This window comes from Salvelinus fontinalis, chromosome 9 (genome assembly GCF_029448725.1).
Source record: "Salvelinus fontinalis isolate EN_2023a chromosome 9, ASM2944872v1, whole genome shotgun sequence".
NCBI lineage: Eukaryota > Metazoa > Chordata > Actinopteri > Salmoniformes > Salmonidae > Salvelinus > Salvelinus fontinalis.
Genome location: NC_074673.1, coordinates 52,794,447 through 52,820,713, shown reverse-complemented (window position 1 = coordinate 52,820,713; position 26,267 = coordinate 52,794,447). Strand labels below are relative to the sequence as shown.

Genomic DNA, 26,267 nt, shown 5'->3' with positions numbered 1-26,267 from the left:
GCTCGCTTCAAAGCTCTGCCTATATATGGTCACGCGACCTATGACCCGAAACACACTTCCTTCTTCTTCCTCTGGAAGACGTCAGAGGAGAAATTTTTTGTTTATCTTGTACTGACGTGAAATAAGACCTATTTCTTTAGCGTGACCGACAACTTCCGGTTTCCTGAGATGCGCGTTTAGAGAAGCCATTGACTTTTGTTATGCTGACGTTACGGATGAAAACTATCTCCGTGTCAAAGTTTGTTTGATACATGTGACCATATCACCGTAATGTATGTTTTTTCAATATAGTTTAATCAGATTATTAGAATTTTTTCGGGAGTTTTGCCGTGTTCCGTTCTTTGAGTTTTTTAACTTTGGACAGAGCCGTGCTAGTCGACCAGTACCCAGGCTAAATGAAGAGGGGAAGTTGCCATTGTGAATGGATTGAACGACTCATCAGGACTAAGGACACCTTGATCAACATTCTGATGAAAGACCAGCAATAGTAAGACCCAATTTACGATGTTATTTCATATATCTGTCGTGCATGTGAACTGGTCGCGCGCGTCCAGCTGGTTCTGGCTGGCCTGGTTATGCTAATTTAGCGCTACATTTTGTTTTCGCTATAAAACATTTAAAAAATCTGAAATATTGTTTGGATTCACCAGATGTTGGGCTTTCAATGTCTGTACGCTGTGTATTTTTTCTGAAATGTTTTAAGACAAGTAATTAGTTATATAACGTTGGTCTCTGTAATTGTTCTAGCTGCATCAGCACTATATCAGATTGCAGCTGCAATGTAGAACTGTGATTTATACCTGAAAAATGCACATTTAAAAAAAAAAAACTATGCTATACCATAAATATGTTATCAGACTGTCATCTTAAGAATTTTTTTGTTGGTTAGTGGCTATCAATATCTTAGTTTAGCCGAATTGGTGATAGCACCTGATGGAGTAAGAAACTGTTGGAGTAAGAAAATGGTGTCATTTTGCTAACGTGTTTAGCTAATAGATTTACATATTGTGTCTTCCCTGTAAAACATTTAAAAAATCTGAAATGGTTGTTTTATTCACAAGATCTGTGTCTTTCATTGGGTGTCTTGGACTTGTGATTTAATGATATTTAGATGCTACTATTTAATTGTGACGCTATGCTAGCGATGCTAATCAGTGTGGGGGGTGTGGGGGGTGCTCCCGGATCCGGGTTAGGTACTCTGTAGAGGTTAACGTGACCCCTGCTATAACTACTGTTCCCTGAAGGAGGGAAGCGAGGTACAACACAACTATGGGGAGTTACACTCTCGAGACCTCGATTGAAGAATTAGAATCATGCCTGACTAGGCCAAGGAAATCCACACACGTCGCTGAAAGCCCTGCCTTTCACAGTTGATAACCCTGAGGCTCGGATTCATTCTTTCAGTACCACTCTTCACCGAGCCAAAAACTGGGCGGGGCCAAACAGGTGTTGTACCTTGTTTCCCTTCTTCAGGGAACAGTAGTTAGGCATAATGTTAACCTGTCTAGGATCAGCGTGGCGCTAGCGGCACACACCCCCCCCCCCCACTGAAAAACCAGTGCCGCGAAATTCAAAAAAAATATTTTTTTTAAATATTTAACTTTCACACATTAAAGTCCAATACAGCTAATGAAAGACACAGATCTTGTGAATCCAGTCAACATGTCCGATTTTTAAAATGTTTTACAGGGGAGACACAATATGTAAAGATGTACATCTATTACCTAAAAACACATTAGCATAATCCACCATCTTTTATTTGTCCACCAACACCAGTAGCCATCACCAATTCGGCTAAACTAAGATATTTATAGCCCCTAACCAACAAAAAAACTCATTAGATGACAGTCTGATAACATATTTATGGTATGGGATAGGTTTTGTTAGAAAAAAGTGCATATTTCAGGTAGATGGCATAGGTTACAATTGCACCCACCGTCACAAATGGAATAGAAAAACTACTTAGAGCAACGTGTTTACCTACTTACTAATCATCAAACATTTCGTAAAAATACACAGCATACACGAATCGAAAGACACAGATCCTGTGAATACAGACAATATTTCAGATTTTCTAAGTGTCTTACAGCGAAAACACAATAAATCGTTATATTAGCATAGCACATAGCACATAGCAGCCCAGCATTGATTCTAGCCAAAGTGAGCGATAAAAGTCAACATCGCCAAAAGATATTAATTTTTTCACTAACCTTCTCAGAATTCTTCCGATGACACTCCTGTAACATCATATTACACATTCCATATAGAGTTTGATCGCAAATGTTTATATTTAGCCACCAAAATCATGGTTAGACAATGTGAAATGTAGACAAGCTGGTCAGAAAAAGTCCTTGCGCCACTTAGACAGTGATCTACTCTTATACATAAATACTCATAAACGTGACTAAAAAATATAGGGTGGACAGGGATTGATAGACAATTTAATTCTTAATACAATTGCGGAATAACATTTTTTAATTTATCCTTACTTTTCAATACAGTTTGCGCCAAGCGAAGCTACGTCAAAAAACATGGCGTCCTAAGCCACTAAAATGTTTCGACAGAAACACGATTTATCATAATAAAAATGTCCTACCTTGAGCTGTTCTTCCATCAGTATCTTGGGCAAAGGATCCTTTCTTGGGAGCAATCGTCTTTTGGTGGAAAGCTGTCCTCTTGCCATGTGGAAATGCCAACTGCGTTCGGGATGAACTGAAAAGCGTGCCCAACTATTCACATCGTTGCAAAAATAAATGTCCCAAAATCGCACTAAACGGATATAAATTGCTATAAAACGCTTTAAATTAACTACCTTATGATGTTTTTAACTCCTATAACGAGTGAAAAGATGACCGGAGAAATATAACAGGCTAAACTAACGCTTGGAACAGGAGCGGGTCGGTGTCCAGCACGCGCGTTACGCACCAAGGAAAGACTTGCTAGCTACAGGGTTTTTTGATTTATAGGGCCTGTGAACGCGCAATCGACCCCATTGGAATCGTCATCACGTAAAGGCATCCAGGGGAAGACGTAAGAAGTGTCCGTATAGTCATAGCAATATCAGTGCCGTTTTAACTGACTTCAGAACAGTGGCCAACATTTCTGAAATCTGAATCCATGTCAGGGAAATTGCTGTAGAATGGGCTCTGTTCCACTTAGAGACAAAATTTCAACTCCTATAGAAACTATAGACTGTTTTCTATCCAATAATAATAATAATATGCATATTGTACGATCAAGGATTTTGTGGGAAGCCGTTTCAAAAATTACCCAATTAGCATAAATAGTCTCAACAGCGCCCCCATCCCCAACAGGTTAACGTTCCCTTTCAGTCGGTACTCTTTGTACGGCACAGCTATGGGGAAATGGAATCCCGCCTCAAGCCGGCCACAACAAATACAAAATGAAATGGCCCATGGCAGACTATCCAGACAAGATCCGGGTATTTTGCACATTGCTTGATGCCTAATGACCCTCTCCTGTCCCAGCTGTAAGCACACTGTAGGCTACACCGGGAGCAGTGACATACAAGCTATAAAACCTCACAAAAAAGTGTGATGATTCCAAACACGCCGCAGCCCAAATATCCCCTACAGTCAACCCTTTAAATATAGCACCCAAGATGCCGCCAGACCCCATGGTGCAGAGGGCGCGTTTCTGTAGCCATAGGCGGTGCGTGAGTTTCAAGTTTGGGGAGGCACATTTTCATCATAAAAATGCACCTTTATAATAAAGGCATTCCATGCATCATCGCATTTGCAAACTTATGTAAGACAGCCTACCATTCCTAACGTGATGAATAGATTGGATAGACAATTTAGGCAAATAATACAACTCAATCACTGTTCGCAAAAAAAAACTGCGTAGTGGCGTAATGCAGGCCTAGGCTATATCAGATACGTTTCTTGGCATTTTATAAACACATTTCATGCAATTCTACTACACTTTATAGGACTGACAGAAATCCCATTTAGATCACGGTAATTCATATTAACCGAACATGCAAGTTGAGGGTGCAATGCGCACCAGGCGGTAGGCTACACGCAAATGTTTGTTCCATAATGCAATTAGCAGGAAAACACAAGACAAAAGCACCTTGTACATGCTACATGGTTTCACGAGACAGAGATGAAAATATCTATTAGAAACAGGGGAGATCTAATATGCAACAACTAGCATGGATTGCTAATATGACTAGGATTGTGCCTTTGGCTACCGGACAATGAAAGAAAGTTGAAATAAAATAATTGCCTCAACGGATATGGTCTGGTTTTGGCTAGGGTACTTTGAAGCGAGGCAAGACATGGCAAGACAATTAAGTATACAGTATGTTTTCTAAATGCATACTGCCTCCAGCTCATTGCAAAGTGGTATGTGACGCGCTGATGAAGCCTGTCTTCCGTTCCCTATGCATTTGCTGTTTGAGAAGGTGTTTTCCACTCAAAAGCTCTGTTTCTGTATGCTTTATGGGTGTGAAAAATAAGGTACATGACGAAAACCGTAAATGCGCAAATTTAATTCCACTAAACCTATCAAATTAACCTATAGACAGATAAGCATCCCGTGGTGCTTTCAAGACACCTGGGAACTCTGAAAAATACGAGGTCAAATCATGATGTCAGTGATCTTCAGGTCAGAAAGTCAGAGCTCTAGAAAGAGGCGCAAGTTCCCGAGTTGAAATTCCAAGTTGGATGACAGTTCAAAAATATTTTTCCCCAGTCGGAACTTGTTTTTCCCCCAGTGGTCTTGAAGTCGGAGATTTGGGTTTCCAGTTGTTTTTAACGCGGCATCAAACGGCAACAGAAGTCAGGCTTCATCAGCGCATCACACAACACTTTGCAATGAGCTGGAGGCAGTACGCATTTTGAAAATACATACTTCAATTGTTCGAAACCTGAACGTTGTAATACATATGAGGCATGTCTTACCTTGCGTCAAAGTAGCCTATTAGATCTCCTCTCGTTCTAACGGATATTTGTCTCTGTCACATGAAACTGCAATGCCCTTTTGACAACCGTGTTTTCCCGCTAATAGCATTATGGAACAAACATTTGCAAGTTGTAAAACTTGAGCCATGACCAATATATTTTGTCATAATAAAAACAGGGTTAATAATATATCTGTGAGAATATCCAACAGGCTTTTATATAATTCTAAATGAATAATAATCGCTTTGTTTAAAAAAATATATATTTTGGAGATGCTTTTGTTTTCAAATAACGTAAAATGAGGTGGGGTGAGTGGGGTGAGACATTGTAACTAAAATGGGGTGAGACATTGTAACTAATTTGTAAATAACGCCAGTTCGTTATTTAGAATGATTTATTTCTGTTTTTTGAGGGAGAAAAACCAAAATTCTGCAGTCATCTCATGGGTCTCCCAGTCAAGGCCAGCACAGGTATTGAACCAGTATCTGTAGCAACACAGCTTGCACTGTCTTAACTGTTGCGCCACTCAGGCGCTGTACAACGTGACCGGTCGGGAGTGGCCTACAGTACGAGCAAAATAATCCTGCCACTTATACAGCCCTCCCGTACGGAAGAATAGTTGTGATCACGTTCAGAGGTAAACCATCCACGAGATTGGAACACTCAGTGGACAAGCCCATAGACCCCAAATCTCTAGGCAACGGTGGTAAACCTGCCCGTGCGCCTGGGATAACAGATCTCCGCGCAGTGGGAGTTGCCACAGGACCTCGTCCAATAGGCAAAAGATCTACACGGACCAAAGTTGCTTGCGCCAACAGCGGGCCACAAATCCACGACAAGCCCACCAGTCACTCTCCCCAACGTGGGGTTAATCAGCTTCATGTGAGGAAATGGGCTCCAGAGTTGCGCAGTGGTCTAAGGCACTGCATCTCAGAGCTATAGGTGTCACTACAGACACCCTGGTTCGATTCCAGGCTGTATCACAACTGGCCATGATTGGGAGACCCATAGGGCGGCACACAATTGGCCCAGCTTCGTCCGGGTTTGGCCAGCGTATGCAGTCATTGTAAATAACAACTTGTTCTTACCTGACTTGCCTTGTTAAATAAAGGTTACATTTAACTTTTCTTTAAGCATAAAGGAGGGTTCGACAGGCACAGGCGAAAACGCACTGCGTGACCAGCCGAGATTTGGCTAAGCAGAGCCAGGAACACCCTCTGTGGGGATAGAAAAGCGTGACAGGCGAGTGAGTCTAGCTCGAGACCCAGAAGAGGAAAGCACTGAGATGGAGTGAGAAAGCTATTTTTCTGGTTTCTTATTCAGCTTCGAGACAATACAGGATAGAAGCATGGATGTATGTAACACTGCTTGTTCCCTATACTCTGCTGCCACCAAACAATCCACTGTAATAGCCGGCGAATATGTAGACTGAGGCGCCTGTTGGGGTACGTTAAGTACCAGACAAAAGTTGACACACCTACTCATTCAAGAGTTTTTATTTTTACAATTTTCTACATTGTAGAATAATAGTGAAGACATCAAAAATATGAAATAACATATATGGAATCATGTAGTAACCAAAAAAGTGTTAAACAAAATACATTTTATATTTGAGATCCTTCAAAGTAGCCATCCTTTGCCTTTATGACCGCTTTGCACACGCTTGGCATTTTCTCAACCAGCTTCATGAGGAAGTCACCTGGAAAGTATTTAAATTAACAGGTGAGCCTTTTTAAAGATTAATTTGTGGAATTTCTTTCCTTCTTAATGCGTTTGAGCCAATCAGTTGTGTTGTGACAAGATAGGGGTGGTATACAGAAGATTGCCCTATTTGGTCAAAGACCAAGTCCATATTATGGCAAGAACAGCTCAAATAAGAAAAGAGAAAAGACAGTCCATTATTAAAACATAGTCAGTCAATGTGGAAAATTTCAAGAACTTTGAATGATTCTTCAAGTGCAGTTGTATAAACCATCAAGCGCTATGATGAAACTGGCTCTCATGAGGACCGCCACAGGAAAGGAAGAGTTACCTCAGCTGCAGAGGATATGTTCATTAGAGTTACAAGCTTCAGAAATTGCAGGCCAAATAAATGCTTCACAGAATTCAAGTGACAGACCCATCTCAACATCAACTGTTCAGAGAAGACTGCATGAATCAGGCCTTCATTGTCGAATTGCTGCAAAGAAACCTCTCCTTAAGGATACCAATAAGAAGAGACTTGCTTGGGCCAAGAAACATGAGCAATGGACATTAAAACGGTGGAAATCTGTCCTTTGGTCTGATGAGTCCAAATTTGAGAGTTTTGGTTCCAACCGCCGTGTCTACCTGAGACGCAGAGTAGGTGAACGGATGATAGCCGCATGTGTGGTTCCCGCATGTGTGGTTCCCACCGTGAAGCATGGAAGATGGTGCAGCTAGTTGAGAGAATGCCAAGAGTGTGCAAAGCTGTCATCAAGGCAAATATATTTAGATTTGTTTAACACCTTTTTGGTTACTACATGATTCCATGTGTTACTTCATAGTTTTGATGTCTTCACTATTAGTTTTACAATGTAGAAAATGCAAAAAAAAGAAAAGAAAGTAGGTGTGTCCAAACTTTTGACTGGTACTGTAGGTCTAGAATGGGACGCAAAGTCCCGTCCCTTTTCGGAACCAGGAAATACCAGCTGTACCAGCTGTCCTGGATCTCCGACACAGGAACCACTCGGATTTCCTGCTCCTGGAGTAGGGAGGATATTTCCTCCCTCAAAACGGGCGCTGAGGCCTCGGGAACAGTTGACGTGATAACGCAGAAGAAGGGCGGGGAAAGCACAACAAATTGTATCCCATACCCCGACGTCACTGCTCACATGATCCAGTGCGACACTACGCATGTGCATCATTGGTTGGCGCAGACAGCGAACCTCCCGTGAAGTGCCAACTGAAGGGGCAAGACACCACATTGTGGAATGGGAGAGAGTGGTTATGCTTCCATGTCCACCACTCTTGACAACCGTGTGTCTGGATGTGGAGAAGGGACACTTAATTGAACAACTAACACGGGAGACAACACTTGACACCCATGAACACTGTGGAACTTGGAGCTGAAACTGTTCATGAGCCAAGGTTTGCCTAAAGCCCGGCCTACTCTGGGTACAAGGGCTCTGGCGATCAGTGACATACCCCGATTGGCAGTGCCACTTGTGGGTACTGTTGTCACAACAAACCTCACTCAATTTAGGTGATAAGATGTGTTCTGGTAACTGTCTGGCACCGAGGGCTGGACTGCAGGGCTGGACTGCACAAAACTAGACTTCATCATGGAGGTTACCCTACCGACCAATCATAGGTACAGGCAACAAAGCGCCTTGTAACCTAGCTAGGAAAGGGGCAGACAGCTCTTAAAAACAGACCCCTTCTGTGGTAACAGACAGGGGATGATTTGTTATTGAATGTAATTACCTGGAATGAAAAGAATTTCAGGGTGAGCTGTGGGATAATAGAATGGTCAGGTCAAGACTCTAGTAAGGACGACGAACACGCAGATGAACTTCCCTGAGAAGTTCTTTGTTTGTGCAAACCCATAGTTTCATCAGCTGTCAAGGTGGCTGGTCTCATACAATCCCACGGGTGAAGAAGCCGGATGTGGAGGTCCTGAGCTGGAGTGGTTACACGTGGTCTGCGGTTGTGAGGGCAGTTGGAAGTACTGCCAAATTCTATAAAAGGAGGCGGCGTATGGTAAAGATATTAACATTCAATTCTCTGGCAACAGCTCTGATGGACATTCTTGCAGTCAGCATGCCAATTGCACGCTCCCTCAAAACTTGAGACATCTGTTGCATTGTGTTGTGTGACAAAACTGCACATTTTAGAATGGCCTTTTATTGTCCCCAGCACAAGGTACACCTGTGTAATGAGCATGCCATTTAATCAGTTTCTTAATATGCCACACCTGCCAGGTGGATGGATTATCTTGGCAAAGGAGAAATGCTCACTAACAGGGATGTAAACAAATTTGTGCGAAACATTTGAGAGAAATAATCTTTGTGTGCCTATGGAAAATTTTGGGAACCTTTTATTTCAGCTCATAAAATGGCACCGGAAGAAATGGCATCAGTTTTACGGGCGCCCAACCAATTGTGCTATTATGTGTTTTTTCCCGCGTTATTTGTAAATGATTTTGTACATAATGTTTCTGCAACCGTATCTTACGGCAAAAAAGAGCTTCTGCATATCAGGACAGGGATCACTCACCTCGGATTAGACAAAGATTTTTTTCTACAACAAGGAGCACGCACAAGACATTCTCCAAACACCCCACAGGGCTGACATCCCCGTTATTTGCAAGAGGAAGCGATGCAGGTACAGAGGACAAAGAGCCAGTGCCTGGTCAGGACCCGGAGAAGGCGAGTGGGAAAGCTTCCGTTACCGTCAATACTACTCGCCAACGTGCAATCATTGGACAATAAATTAGACGAGGTATGATCACGAATATCCTACCAACAGGACTCTAACCTGGAAGCTTACAAGAAATCCTGCTATGCCCTGCGACGAACCATCAAACAGGCAAAGTCAATGCAGGGTTAAGATTGAATCATACTACACCGGCTCCGACGCTCGTCTTATGTGGCAGGGCTTGCAAACTATTACAGACTACAATGGGAAGCACAGCCACGAGCTGCCCAGTGACACGAGCCTACCAGATGAGCTAAATCACTTCTATGCTCGTTTCGAGGCAAGCAACACTGAGGCATGCATGAGAGCATCAGTTGTTCTGGATGACTGTGTATTCACGCTCTCCGTAGCCGATGTGAGGTAGACCTTTAAACAGGTCAACATACACAAGGCTGCGGGGCCAGACGGATTACCAGGACGTGTGCTCCGGGCATGCGCTGACCAACTGGCAGGTATTTTCACTGACATTTTCAACATGTCCCTGATTGAGTCTGTAATACCAACATGTTTCAAGCAGACCACCATAGTCCCTGTGCCCAAGAACACAAAGGCAACCTGCCTAAATGACTACAGACCCATAGCACTCACGTCCATAGCCATGAAGTGCTTTGAAAGGTTGGTAATGGCTCACATCAACACCATTATCCCAGAAACCCTAGACCCACTCCAATTTGAATACCGCACCAACTGATCCACAGATGATGCCATCTCTATTGCACTTCACATTTCCCTTTCCCACCTAGACAAAAGGAACACTTATGTGAGAATGTGACAGGGTAGCCTAGTGGTTAGAGCGTTGGACTAGTAACCGAAAGGTTGCAAGTTCAAATCCCCCAGCTGACAAGGTACAAATCTGTCGTTCTGCCCCTGAACAGGCAGTTAACCCACTGTTCCTAGGCCGTTCTTGAAAATAAGAATTTGTTCTTAAGTGACTTGCCTAGTTAAATAAAGGTAAAATAAATAAAAATTGACTACAGCTCAGCGTTCAACACCATAGTGCCCTCAAAGCTCATCACTAAGCTAAGGATCCTGGGACTAAACACCTCCCTCTGCAACTAGATCCTGGACTTCCTGACGCGCCGCCCCCAGGTGGTGAGGGTGGGTAGCAACACATCTGCCACGCTGATTCTCAATACTGGAGCTCCCCAGGGGTGCGTGCTTAGTTCCCTCCTGTACTCCCTATTCACCCACGACTGCATGGCCAGGCACGACTCCAACACCATCATTAAGTTTGCAGACGACAGAACAGTGATCACCGACAAGACAGCCTATGGGGTGCCATAATAACAACGTGACAAAGGAGATAATTGTGGACTACAGGAAAAGGAGGACCAGGCACGCCCCCATTCTCATCGACGGGGCTGTAGTGGAGCAGGTTGAGAACGTCAAGTTCCTTGGTGTCCACCACAACAACAAACTAGAATGGTCCAAAGACAGTTGTGAAGAGGGCACGACAAAGCCTATTCCCTCATGAAACTAAAAAGATTTAGCATGGGTCCTGAGATCCTCAAAAGGTTCTACAGCTGCAACATCGAGAGCATCCCGACTGTTTGCATCACTACCTGGTACAGCAATTGCTCGACCTCTGACCGCAAGGCACTACAGAGGCTCAGTACATGGTACAGTACCAAGGACCTCTACACCAGGCGGTGTCAGAGGAAGGCCCTAAAAATTGTCAAAGACCCCAGCCACCCCAGTCATAGACTGTTCTCTCTACTACCGCATGGCAAGCTGTAGCAGAGTGCCAAGTTTAGGACAAAAAGGCTTCTCAACTGAACAGGTTATCAAATGGCTACTCGGACTATTGCATCTTTTTACGCTGCTGCTACTCTCTGTTTATCATATATGCATAGTCACTTTAACTATACTTTTATGTACATACTACCTCAATTGGGCCGACCAACCAGTGCTCCCGCACATTGGCTAACCGGGCTGTCTGCATTGTGTCCCGCCACCCACCAACCCCTCTTTTACGCTACTGCTACTCTCTGCTCATCATATATGCAGTCACTTTAAGCATATCTACATGTACATACTACCTCAATCAGCCTGACTAACCGGTGTCTGTATGTAGCCTCGCTACTGTATATAGCCTGTCTTTTTACTGTTGTTTTATTTCTTTACTTACCTATTGTTCACCTAATACCTTTTTTGCACTATTGGTTAGAGCCTGTAAGTAAGCATTTCACTGTAAGGTCTACACCTGTTGTATTCGGCGCACGTGACAAATAAACTTTGCTTTGATTTGATGAAACATGGGACCAACACTTTACATGTTATGCAAAATGTTTTGTTCAGTGTACAATAAACATAACATTTATTAACATCATCCAGTAGAACTTAAAAGCGTGAGATAAAATTAGATCTTTGGAAACAAGTGCTTTCATAAATGCATGGCGCGGGCCTCGTTTCACAGGAGCATTGTAAAATATGCTTACTCAATGAAGAAAACCTAACGAATTTTGTTTATTTATTTACATATTGAATTTTATTGTCCTACATCAATTTAATAATTTCTTCATTTTGTGGGTGCCTAGAGTGGCCTTTTTCCACTGCTGTGGTACTGAATCACAGCAGAAATGAGGTGTGGGGCGGGCCGGCCCTGGAGTTCGTAGACAGACATGTTTTATTATTTATTAGACCGAATTAAAATGTTCATGCCTAAGTTAAATTAAATGAGAGGCATAGATTGTATTTGAAAACAGCTGTTTTGTTATGTATTAATTAAAATGTTCATACAAATATCCTATGGGACAGGTCATTCGCAAATTATATTATAGAAATATATTTTGAAGTTTTTTCTGTTTATGCGACTTGTTCTTCTGGGCTACATTTAAAAAAAAATTATATTCATTCGTGATATATAGCAGGGATGAAAATCCAATGGGAAATGTTTTGCTTTTCATAAACCCTGTCGCGTTGGTATAAGAACATCATTATACTTTATTACAACTTTATTACAAATTACTATTCTGTTATGGTGAATTACAATATTAGAAATGTGATTTTGAGCACCGTGGGTGGACAACCTTATGCGTTACACACCCAATGCATTTGGATGTCCGGTCAATTTCTCAAATGTCCTGTAAATCAAAATCTTGCCAGTCACGTTGTCCGGGGGCCAAATTTTCCTAAGCGAAAACCTGACCGAGAGTACCGACTCAAAGGGAACTTGTGTTTACGCCAACTGTCCCCCTGACAGATCTAAAGGGACTGTAATTATGATATGCATCTGTGTAAAGCTCATTGATTCAAAGGCCCAGAGTATTACTATGCCAAAGAGACAGCACTTTAAATCCTGCACAACCGCCTTGGTTTATGGATCTGCGTGCAATGTAAAAAAGAAAAAAAGAAAAGACAATTGCGTTGTGTTCTGAATTGGGATTTTTGTTCTCCGCATGCACGAGAGTAAATAAAACAACTCGGAAATGACATTCGCAGAGCAATGACTAAAAGCCAAGTTCACAAAAGCATCCATTTGGCTGGTTCCGTGGCGCAACAATTAATAGACAGTGAGAACCAGGAAACCAGTGAGTCTGTCCGAGGCGATGTTACAGCCGCCCAGTCCGATTGATTTCCGGGCCAAGGCTGTGAGACAAGAGAACAATTACAACAGGAGCTGTTGCAGTACTCACCACCTGGCAGTGTGACTGGTCTCCAATCTCTCCGACTCCCTGCAAGACAGGACAAACAGAGCCCATTAGGCGTACATGAGATTCCCCACCACCACAAATGGGACTTTCAGCATGTTTAAGTTATCCCAATGTTGGAAAACCACCAGAGCAACCGAGCCAAAGTCAATTGTAAAGTGACAGTATTACAGCGATGCCATACTGAAGTCTGTCATGTTAAACATGGGTGGACAACCTGCAGGACAATTCACAACCAAACGTGGGTTGACCAAACATTAATTCTCATGTATGGTTGTGGTCATAACAGACAATAATATCACGTATAAAAGTCCATCGGTAGCACTGGGTCGCAATACTAGCCCTTGGCTCCTTTCGGTTTCCCTACTTCTGATCTATACCACCTGTACAATCCAGTACCCATGCTTCCTAATGACACAGATTGGTTTGAAACCTACTAGTGTGAAACGTAATCAGGAAATCTCACATAGTTCATTAGGTGGGCTACAGTTACTTTACATGAAAGTATTTTCTTTATAGAGGTTGATTTTATGAAGCTAGAAAAGCTGAGTAAGAGTGTGTAATTTAAAGCTTGAGTCACTTCATAAAAATTCCAGTGGCCATTCTACAGTATGGAGCCGTCCTACAGACCAGCAGTAGAACAGTCTAAAAAAACCATTACTTAGCTTACAATTAGGGGTATAATTTCTATCAAATTTCACTTTCACACGATCTAAGTAATCTGTACGTCATCTAATGTTCAGAAAAGAATAGCTTACGAGACCATTTAAGCAGGTAGCCTTTATCAGAGTAATGGCATGCGGTTCAGTCTAGTAATTAACCTGCCGAGGTGAGACGCACAGAACGACAGCCACCTCATCTCCTACCCTGTCAGTGCCAACAGAGCAACCTCGCTCTCTTCCATTCAACACTATTTCACTTAATTTATGCTATAGATAGAAGATTACAACCTCACAGTATTGTTTTATGGTTTGGGGTTATTTTTAAAGCCAGCATTGGGGATTGATCTAAATACACATGCACACTCACAGGCCTAGGCCTACATACACCCACACAAAAGGGACAGTCCACTTTTGTTCACTTCTGTGAAGCGTAAGGATTTGGAACCTTTATGATGCCTTGATGAGGACCTCATCGTACTTTTCCTAGTTAAATAAGGCTACCTTCTAAATAGACTGTATTGCATAGAAACATGACCTTACACAAACATCCTAAATGGCCCTCACTTTGGCACTTTTAAAGCATTTTGGGGGGCAAACAGTAATCTACATTTTTCATAATGATTAATATGGCGTGCAGTCTATAAAATTACTCCGTGAGCATGTTGATTCGTTTTCATAACATAAGGGCCCAAACTCCTCTTTAGCACTATTTGGCCCGGCTTTGCACAATGCCATGCTACCAGTTGCATTGTCTTTTTCTGTCTGAAATAGATAAGTGACTTCTCTTATATGCTTGTTGTAATACCACTATCTAGGAAGACTGCTTTCAAGGCGCAGTCTCTTTGGATCTGAATAAGTTAGGTAGGTAGCTAGCTAGCCGGTTAGGTAAACTTCAGGCACCATCACATACCATTGAACGCTAGGCCTAGGTAAGATGTGTATCAAATATAAATTTACCTAAGACATTTGAAATGATGGGTTTCGAATTGTAATGTTTTCATACTGAGCTAACATGTTATTATATAATATTTTATACTAACAGTATTTCAGCGTCAACAAAAGTGTTTCATAACTTTCATTTATAAGAGTACAAATAGCTAGCCATCTTGCGCTGTCCAGCCGCTCGCGCACGTTTAATTCGACTTCGTTAGCCAGGTAGCTAGAAATGGCTTGTTACATAGCTAGTTGGTGCAAACTAGAGAGAACAACATCACGTTGTTAGCCAATGGGATAGAGTCAGACTTTATTAGTTAACTTTCACGATTTAAAACTCGTTTCAAAATAAGCTATCACCAACTAAAAAAGGTATACATAGACATCCACGTCAACTAGCTAACGTTAGCTAGCCTCTTCGCAAGCTAAAATAACCGGCTAGTACAAGTCGAGCTTTCACAGCAGCCAATCACTACAAGAGCAAGCTAGCTAGCTCGCTACATAAGCCACATAAAACTGTCAACCCTAAATGTACGTTAGAAAACAAGCTAGCTGTCAATCTAGGTAGCTAAGTAATTATAAAATAAAATAAACACCGGTAGCATAAGATTAAGAAAAATATTTGGGGGATAGCTTAAAATATAGAATTTGACTAAATTATCACAAATAGGCACGCGCTGGTGGTTACAAGTTAGAATCAACCCCTTTCTAGCTAGCCATGTCCGCTGCCCTCCAATAGCAGGGCACTTCGCTAGCTAGAGTATCATCCAACTCCTATCATAAGAAATAGCTATGAACAAAAACAGTATCCTTCAAGCCATCTTGCCTATAATAACACGAATTACGGATATAGGGATCAAATGCATGTGAAAACAATGAAAGTTTCTAAACAATGAAAATGAAACTTCAAATAATAATAAAAGATCCCAACGTGCACTTACCCTCCACTCTACTCAGCAGCAGTCCTTCTCTCCTCAGAAATTTATTAAATAAATATTTACAAAACAACCCAATACCGCTCTACCGAATATCCGATACAATTATGATGTAAATATTAAAATACCCTCCATTGATTAGAGTCTGAGATCTCCGTAGTATATTTTTATTTGTTTAAATAAAATTTGTCCAAAAAGAGAGAAACTGAGATACAAAACAAGAACTCTTCTTCAATCTCATTCACCACAGCCTGAGCACAACCGTTATCAATGCGCTCAAGAGAAGGGAGAAGAAGGGGGTAGGAAAACTATTTTTAAATGTGACAATTGTAGCCGTTGTACCCCAAATCGATTGATTCATTAATAGTATATCGTTGAAGTTATTAATTTTGAGTCGATTTTCGTCACAAGGTGAAACGAAAATGTGTTTGAAAAGCGAACTATTTTTTTGTCACGGTGCTGCGAATTTATTTCACTTTGCCTAAGGATCATGGGTACTACGCCTTCCATTGCCTAGGGAAAAAACCCGGATGTAAACTCAGTGAAACTCATCTGGAGAGAAGTAGCACTCGGTTCATAGAAATACGCGGAGCAATTTGTTGCTGCTTTGACTTGCCACGGTCCCAATCCTGCGCATTTACCCTCTTTTGTCCTTATTGTCGATTGATGAAAAAGCACCACTTACTTTCGTCTCTTTTTCATAGCCAGTCAATCTGCATTCATTTTCAGTGTTGAATGGGCGTTCGACATAATAAAACGGTTATGCCAAGTATCAAAAATGCACGAAGAACCGCTGCATATGATTTCTGGTGACGGCTGCTGTGAAAATGAGGCGTGGGCAGGCGCCCTTTACAAGTGCGCCATGTTTTTATTATAATTTGAGAATAGTTGTTTATGATACAGTGCCTTCAGAAAGTATTCACACCCCTTTACTTTTTCTACATATTGTTGTGTTACAGCCTGGATTTGAAATTGATGAAATTAATTTTTTTAAGCTGGCCTACGCACAATACCCCATAATACAAATTAATACAAAATGAAAAGCTGAAATGTCTTGAGTCAATAAGTATTCAAGCCCTTTGTTATGGCAAGCCTAAATACGTTCAAGAGTAAACATCTGTTTAATAAGTTGCATGGACTCACTCTGTGTGCAATAATAGTGTTAAACATGATTTTTGAATGACTACCTCATCTCTGTACCCCATACATACAGATAATTTGAGCAGTGAATTTCAAACAAAGATTCAATCACAAAGACCAGGGAGGTTTTCCAATGCCTCGCAAAGAAGGGCACCTATTCGTAGATGGGTAAAAAAAAGCACACATTGAATACCCCTTTGATCATCGTCAAGTTATTAATTACGCTTTTGATGGTGTATCAATACACCCTGTCACTACAAAGATATAGGCATCCTTATGAACTCAGTTGCCGGAGAGGAAGGAAATCGCTTAGGGTTTTCACCATCTGTGACCAGGAGACCCAAGAAGCTGCGCACAATTGGCCCAGTGTTGTCCGGGTTATGGGAGGGTTTGGCCTGCCAGGATGTCCTTGTCCCATTGTGCTCTAGCAACTCCTTGTGGCAGGCCGGGCGCATAGACGCTGAGTTCGGTCACAAGTTGTAAGGTGTTTCCTCCAACAACGGTAAACGGTAAATAACGGTAAATAACGGTAAAATAAAATAAAAACACATTTTTTAAATTTATTTAACCTTAAACTAGGCAAGTCAGTTAAGAACAAATTCTTATTTACAATGACGGCCTACCCCGGCCAAACCATAACCCGGACGACATTGGGCCAATTGTGTGCCGCCCTATGGGACTCCCAATCACAGCCGGTTGTGATACGGCCTGGAATCGAACCAGGGTCTGTAGTGACGCCTCTAGCACTGAGATGCAGTGCCTTAGACCGCTGGTTTAGTCTGCTTTCCACCAGACACCGGGAGATTAATTCACCTTTCAGCAGGATAATAACCAAAAATACAAGGCCAAATCTACACTGCAATTGTTGGCCAAGAAGACAATGAATGTTCCTGTGGCCCGAGTTACAGTTTTGACTTAAATCTACTTGAAAATCTATGGCAAGACCTGAAAATTGGTTGTCTAGCAATGGCCAAATGGCAAGAATTATGGGCAAATGTTGCACAATCCAGGTATGGAAAGCTCTTAGAAACTTATCCAGAAAGACTCAGCTGTAATTGCTGCCAAAGGTGCTTCAACAAAGGATTGACTCAGGGGTGTGAATAATTATGTAAATGAGATATTTCTGTATTTAAATTTTCAATAAATATGGCCAAATTTCTAAAAACAAAATTCACTTTGTCATTATGAGATATTGTGCATAGATGGGTGAGACAAAACAATATTTAATTCAGGCTGAAACACAACAAAATGTGGATTAAGTCAAGGGGTATGAATACTTTCCAAAGGCACTGTAAGTCAAGCTATATTTATGAAGCATAATGAAATATTCTTATAGATCACTACAATGGTATAACTGTAAAGTGGATTATAACAGAATGTATCAAAAACTGATCGATTCCATACTAGGCTTATACAATACACACATTTATGATACAGGATGAGTTACAGTAGAAACAAACTCATAATACAGATCTCCACACTGATATAACACTGTTATATCCTCTCATGCATGTAATAAGATTTGTTTGTTCCTTCATGAGTTGAAAAGATCTATGCAATGGTAATATTGCAAAAGGTTTGAGCTTGTTGGTAATGAAGGAAGTGTTGAGGTAGAGAGGCAATTCAGCAACACTTGGAGGACAAATGGAATTAAATAAAAAAGTGTCTTTATTGCAAAGAGAAGAACGATAGTTACTGGGAATTGTAACTCCAGTCATATGAGTAGATAGGGAGGCTACGCTCCTATTGGTTTACCCTGCTGCAGCATTGCCTGAGAAAATTAATTATGCACACACCTTGAGGGTATGAGAGTACAGGTGCCCTTATATATTGAGGCTATTTCCCTCAATCTGCCTCCCCAAACAATATTTTCAACGAGACTCCTGAGATCGGGCAGGGCTTGAAGCCCTATGGGCCTCCACTTTACTCATATAACTGGAGTTACAATTCCAAGTATTGTTATACAGTACCAGTCAAAAGTTTGGACACACCTACTCATTCAAGGGTTTTTCTTTATTTTTACTATTTTCTACATTGTAGAATAATAGTGAAGACATCAAAACTATGAACTAACACATATGGAATCATGTAGTAACCAAAAAAAGTGTCAAACAAATCCAAATATATTTTATTTTTGAGATTCTTCAAAGTAGCCACCCTTTGCCTTGATGACAGCTTTGCACACTCTTGGCATTCTCTCAACCAACTTCACCTGGAATGCTTTTCCAACAGTATTGAAGGAGTTCCCACATATGCTGAACACTTGTTGGCTGCTTTTACGTCACTCTGCGGTCCAACTCATCTCACATCATCTCAACTGGGTTGATGTTGGGTGATTGTAGAGGCCAGATCATCTGATGCAGAACTCCATCACTCTCCGTCTTGGTCAAATAGCCCTTACACAGACTGGAGGTGTGTTGGGTCATTGTTCTGTTGAAAAACAAATGATAGTCCCACTAAGCGCATACCAGATGGAATGGCGTATTGCTGCAGAATGCTATGGTAACCATGCTGGTTAAGTGTGCCTTGAATTCTAAATAAATCACAGACAGTATCACCAGCAAAGCACCCCACACCTCCTCCTCCATGCTTCACAGTGGGAACTACACATGCAGAGATCATCCGTTCACCTACTCTGCGTCTCACAAAGACATGGCAGTTGGAACCAAAAATTGCAAATTTGGACTCATCAGACCAAAGGATTGGTCTAATGTCCATTGATTGTGTTTCTTGGTCCAAGCAAGTCTCTTCTTCTTATTGGTGTCCTTTAGTAGTGGTTTCTTTGCAGCAATTTGACCTCTGAACAGTTGATGTTGAGATGTATCTGTTACCTAAACTCTGTTAAGCATTTATTTGGGCTGCAATTTCTGAGTTAACTCTAATGAACTTATCCTCTGCAACTCTGGGTCTTCCTTTCCTGTGGCGGTCCTCATGAGAGCCAGTTTCATCTTAGCGCTTGATGGTTTGAAGAAACTTTCTTGAAATGTTCCGGATTGACTGACCTTCATGTTTTCAAGTAATGATGGACTGTTGTTTCTCTTTGCTTATTTGAGCTGTTCTTGCCATAATATGGTCTTTTACCAAATAGAGCTATCTTCTGTATACCAACCCTACCTTGTCACAACACAACTGACTGGCTCAAACTCACCAAGAAGGAAATTAATTCCACAAATGTAACTTTTAACAAGGCACACCTGTTAATTTAAATGCATTCCAGGTGACTACCTCATGTGTAACGCTCGTCGTTAGGAGAAAGAGAGGAGGACCAAGGTGCAGCGTGGTAAGTATTCATTATCCCTTTTAATTTAATGAAAGCGAAACTCGAACAAAACTAACGATAAACGAGAATGACACGAAACACTCCTGTCTGGTGACATACACAAAGACAGAAAATAAACACCCACGAAACACAGGTGGAAAAAGGCTACCTAAGTATGATTCTCAATCAGAGACAACTACTGACACCTGCCTCTGATTGAGAATCATACCAGGCCAAACGCAAAAACCAACATAGAAAAACGACCATAGATAACCCACGCCCTGACCATACTAAAACAAAGAAATAACAAAAGAACTAAGGTCAGAACGTGACATCATGAAGCTGGTTGAGAAAATGCCAAGAGTGTGCAAAGCTGTCATAAAGGCAAAGGATGGCTACTTTGAAGGATCTCAAATATAAAATATACTTTGATTTGTTTAACACTTTTTTGGTTACTACATGATTACCTATGTGTTATTTCATATTTTTGATGTCTTCACTATTATTCTACAATGTAGAAAATAGTCAAAATACAGAAAAACCCTTGAATGAGTAGGTGTGTCCAAACTTTTGACTGGTACTGTAGGTCATAAAACTCCACCCCAGAGGGGGGCTTCGTTCCTATTGGTTTAGGGCAAAGCCTATGATGCCCAGAATGTACTCCATGCCGGACTCAGCACTTCCCATCTAATGAGAAGGTCAAATCCAGCCAAGGCTGAGACCAAGGTTTCAGAAATCCGCTAAAGCGGGGTCGGAACCAAGGTTCCAGGGTTCCGGTCTAGAAGCACAGTTTCGACTGCTCCTACAGAGTTGTTTTGTTACTGTAGTTTAACTGATGCCCATAGGTGGTCACATAGAGAAGTCAGATTTGAAAATTCCTAATAAGAAATTGGTCTAATGTCTAAGACACTTTAGTCATCACCTTTGTGCACTAAACGGTCATCGAATTATTCAAATTGTAATAGCTGTCGCTCTCCTCATCCTCGGATGAGGTGAGGAGAGAAGGATCTTCGGACCAAAATGCGGAGTCAGGGAAATAAGCCATTTTTATTTACAAAAAACGACGAAGACTAAACAAAACAAAACACTTACAAAACTTTACAAAATAACAAAACGATGTAGAACGGAACCTGAACATAAACTCACATGACAAACGTAAACTCACGAACAGGAACGGACATCGAAACAAACGAACAGCCAAACAGCTCCAAAAGTGAATACATCGAAAACACGAGAACATCACAGGAGACAATCACCCACAAACACACAGTGATAATGCCCTACCTAAATATGACTCTTGATTAGAGGAAAATGCAAACCACCTGCCTCTAATCAAGAGCCATACCAGGCAAACCGAAACCCACATAGAAACAGATAACATAGACTGCCCACCCAAAACACATGCCCTGACCATAAACACATAAAAAACAACATAAAACAGGTCAGGACTGTTACACAAATAATTGTAGCGGAGGCGTGGGCAAGCGCAGCCGAAGATACAGTATTAACATTTTATATTCATCCAATGTCTAACATGTTTTTGGATAAAGTGATGACATTGTCGCTGCTCGCACTGCGTCCTCAGTGCTAGTGTGCATGTGATGTTAGGGTGTTTAAACCGGAAGAAACACGGATATAGACTGTCCATGAATCAGCGTATGCGAACGTGAGTAGATTACCGAGAAAACAGTTGGACATCTTGGATACATACTCCAGTTCTTATTATACCTCAGTGGTCGGAACATAGGCGGAAATCCCAGGGGGGACGGGGGGGACACGGCCCCCCCATCTTGGGAAAAATATGATTTGTCCCCCCCAATATATCACTGTAAACATAACTATGTAATTTCAATAATATTAATAATACGCAATGAAAGCACTTGTGCTGATTATAGACACTTAATAGCGCGTTTTTAAGTTTCAAAAGATTGCGACCTCCCCCTCCCTTTGCCTCACGATGGTTTGATCCACTGCCAGTTCTTTAGCTGGCAAGGTAATAGAGGGTTCGTATCTACTGTCCGAAAGGCACATGTACGTAACTGACGTGAGGTAATCCAGTCAATCCATAGCAGGTCCATAGCAATGTTATTTATTTATTTTATGTTGGCAGGGTTCACACACTAGCTGAATTTGCAGAGCTAGCGCGCAAACTAAAGCAAACATTAACTATCAAGCTAGTTAGTACCTATTCCATTTATGTGGCGTCGTCAAAGATGGAATCTTTGCTATCGTCAGTTTATTCCAAGATCAGCATGCAGCTGTAGTGCTTCGACGTCCCTGTGATAAGGTTAGCGACAAACTGAAGTCCAAATTGAACAGAACAGAACTACACTCTCTTCTACCATTGTCTTAAATATATATAATGGTCTCGTTGCAAAAGATAAATTGTCGCTAGTGAACTTTTTTTATTTTATTTTATTTCACCTTTATTTAACCAGGTAGCAAAGATTATAGCAAACACACAGAAACGGAATTGGTGCTCGCTAGCTTTACAAATTCAGCTATTGTTGGAAGCCAGCCAATATGAAACAAACTATGTTAAAATTACAAAAGGTTGCAGCATGTGTTGTGTAAATGTGTGTGTGTGCAGCTAGGCCAGCCAGCCAGGTAGAAAAATGGCAGAAAAAAGTAAGAAGACGGACATCAGAGTATTTGTCAGTACACCAAAACGCATAGTAAGAACTCTAGTAGCCTAATATCTCAAAGACTAGTTGATAAAATGTTCATAAGAAAGAAGTGAAATGCTAATGGTATTGTTTCACAATGATGTCATTAGGCAGAGCAGGCAACAGATGGGACACAGACAGCAGAGCTGGGGACAGATATGCAGGGACAGATTGGCAGAGACAGGGAGTCTCAGGTAAGTTTGTTGAGTCTTTGTTTGGCAACATTATGAAAGGTTCTCAATTTTTTTGACTTGTAAAATAGGGACATAATTGGAAAATGCCATGGATACCCCCACTCTCAACTTAAACTGGTGACTAAACTAAGATTTGTTTACGGCAATGGTATTGCTGTTGTGATTAATTGTGTAGTTTTGGGTACCGGTAGTTAGGAGTACGGCAAACACCTTATTTATTTTCTAGGAGACAGACTGAGTCAGTTAGGGTGGTGAAAGGGAAAGAGCCAGGGAGAGAGACTTCAGAGGACAGTGTCACAGCCACGGCAGGACCAAGTGTCACCCTTGTTGCCAGCAGCACCAGTATAGGGGACAGTGGCACAGCATTGTCCAGTTACCACAGTGATGGCACAAAACCATATCAGCCACACCCACAATTTATAGAACCGCAAACTCTTGCCAACAGAGTGTTGACGTTTCAAGAGAGATGGTTTCGCGATTTCCCCTGGCTACATTATTATCAATCAATAAAAGGAGTGTTGTGTTTTCACTGTAGCCAAGGGTTTTCAAGCCAGCCATCTTTTGGCCAAAGAGCAGATGCTGCCTTCATTAGCTAAATCCAATCAGTGTCCAGTTATCCAGCGCGTGGGGTAAACAGCAGGATGACGCAAGGCATTGCTTGATGAAAATTGTTAGTTCGGTGCGGCATGTAGTAAGACAGGGACAAGCCTTTAGAGGCCACACGGATGACAGTGGGAATTTATACCAGATTTTGAAACTTAGGGCAGAAGAGGATTTTACTGAAGTGGTTAACAGAGCGTACCACAATGTACACAGGCCCCAAAGCACGGAATGAAATTCTGAACATCATGGCCAATAGTCATTTGAGGCATTGCAGCTGAGATTAGGTCTCTTCCGATTGTACAATTTTCATTAATTGTTGATGGTACTCAAGATGTCTCTGGTGCTGAACAGGAGAGTGTCTGTCTGCGTTATGTTGACCATGACCTTGTCTCTCACGAGGAGTTTATTGGGCTATACAGGGTGTCGGAGACAACAGGCGAGGGCATTGCGAAAGTGGCAACTGATGTGTTGTTGAGGAAACCCGCAAACATATGCTCGGTTCTTTTGTTCAGTAGTGTGTATAGCAGTGGTTCTCAACCTTTTTGGGGTACTGGAACCCCTGCATATTTTGAGGCAAGGCAAGGCAGGCAAGGTTTTGAGCGGTCCTCAGGGACCTCCACCCCCTCTATATTATATGTAAACTTACTGGAAACCTTGTGGTACTGACTACATTCATTACACTTTTTCATTTCATGGACCCCTTGCAATTAGTCCATGGATCCCTGTTTGAGAACCCTTGGTGTAATTGATATTTGTTCTTTTGTTTAGTAGTTTTCAGTACACTTTATTACACAAATTATTTATTTCATGTTATTTTATTTAAAATTGCATAGTTTGTGCGACATACTTGTCCATAGCTGCTGTTTGAAGAGTTGAGACACTGACTGAAGGATATTTTGTTTGATTTGTTTGGGTTTTTCATTGAAGTAGTTATCTTGCTTTTAGAACTGTACTTATTTTAAGCTTTTTGTTCTTGCAAAGATATTGTAGTAGACTCAGCCCAGGTGCACATATTTAATGACTATATAAATGTATCAGAAAAAGTCAAATTAAAAGGTCAATTCAATACGGAGACCAACTTTGTGATGGGTCTCAATGGAGATTCTTTTAGATGTGATCACACCATGTTCATTGTATTTATGAAAACTACACCCATACAGTGTACAGTACCATTGTCACCTACTGACCTTTCTTGATATTGCTGGTTGTAAGTACGAATACCTGCATACATACTGGACTGGTAAGGAGCACTGCTATAACTATTATTAGTAGTAGAATTATAATGATTTAAACATTTGAACAAGTTGGGAAAACCCTTCAGTTAACTACTGTACCTATCAATTATCCAGTTGTAGGAATTATGGTTCCTCAATATACATTTAACATACAGTGATCCCTTGCCACTTCGCGGTTCACTTATCGCGGATTCGCTATTTCGCGGATTTTCAGAATGCATTTATTTTTTTTTTTGGTGCATTGTGCTCTGCATTCTGATTCGCTAAAAACTCACTCCCGCTTCTTGTATCAAAACATGCTACGAATTGTGCTATCATTTTGTCGTCTCGTGCAGTTATGTGTACGTACATAAAACAGCTTGGCAAACTTACATTAAGTTGGCCAAATTATCTTGTAATTTCGAACATCTCCTAAACCCATAATGTCGACGAAACGCTCTGAAGAGCAGTGAAACGGCCTACACGTGAGTCACTGTATTTGTATACATGTAATAGTTGCTAATTGTAAAAAAAAAAAAAAAGTTTTCTATTTCGCGGATTTCACTTATCGCGGGTCATTTTCGGAACGTAACCCCCGCGATAAACGAGGGATTACTGTATTACAACGTAGGCTATGTGTTACAGCACTACTTTTGGTGTCCCCCTCAGGAATTGCTCTTGAGAAAATTTAATGTAATTGTTCCCTCCAAGGTTGATATCAGATTTTCGCCCCTGGGTCGGAACCCAGTGTAAATCAGTGATGCCGAGCAACACGTCCAACCAATCAAATGCCTTGCTTGGTCGGAGCTCCGAAGGTGCTCACCAGATTAGTGCCTTAGGAGCAACAGTCCGTGAGGACAAAAAAGAACAAAACAAGCGCTGGTGACAAAACATTTTGGAATGTTTGCAGCGCGTGGGTTTTCACAGCATTTCTCTGTTATTTCGAGATGAGCTAAAGCTGCAGCAAGAGGGGAGAAATGGTCTACAATGCTGGCTATATCACAATCTTTTATTTTTACGTTTCTGAAGTGATATTTGGCAGTAAAGGCTAGTATCAGGGACAAGAAGTAGCAAGGCACAATGAAGTTTGTTTTGAGAAAAGTCAGCTAACCTTGTAAACTACCTATGTATAAGTAACTATCTAGCTAAGTTAGTTAAATTTCTATCAAGATTATAAAGCCAACAAAATGTGAATGAAAACAGCATATTATTTCTTATGAGCCTAAGACGTTGGGGGGGGGGGGGGGGGGGGGGGGGGGGCGTCATACCATGTATCATTTAGCTACAAAACTACCTCCACACTACCATACGTTTTTAAACTGTTACCTTCAGACGAGTCATGTGATACTTGTGGGGTGCATAGAGCAAAACGGAGAACACCATCATTCGGACGCTATAGACGTTTTCGCAAGAAGACCGATTTTCGGGATGTCTCATGGTCTGACAAACACCGCTGTAGCTTGGCCACCTTCCCCCGAGATGCGGAAGGCCGTCATATGTGGTTACGGTGGATTGAGACGCAGCCCATGGAAGAAAACATCTCTAGCTTAAACTGACTGATTTTGATGGGGATTTAATCCTTATGTTACTTAGATTGACGCGCCGGTGCGTCAATAGATTCTAGGGGATATTATTGACCTAATAGG

At 41.5% G+C, this 26,267-nt stretch overlaps 1 protein-coding gene across 6 annotated transcripts in view; it reads right to left on the bottom strand.

Moving 5' to 3' along the window:
* phf21ab (PHD finger protein 21Ab) overlaps window positions 1-15,825 on the bottom strand; it is a 71,981-nt gene extending 56,156 nt beyond the window's left edge. For 4 of the 6 annotated variants that reach the window (XM_055934846.1, XM_055934843.1, XM_055934848.1 and 1 more), the window contains exons 1-2: window positions 15,552-15,825; window positions 13,001-13,039 (exon numbers count right to left, since the gene is read on the bottom strand). The gene's annotated coding sequence lies outside the window, so the exon portion shown is untranslated. The remainder of the gene's footprint in view (window positions 1-13,000; window positions 13,040-15,551) is intronic. The other 2 variants (XM_055934849.1, XM_055934845.1) reach the window with 1 other exon arrangement.
* Between the last annotated feature and the right edge of the window lie 10,442 nt (window positions 15,826-26,267).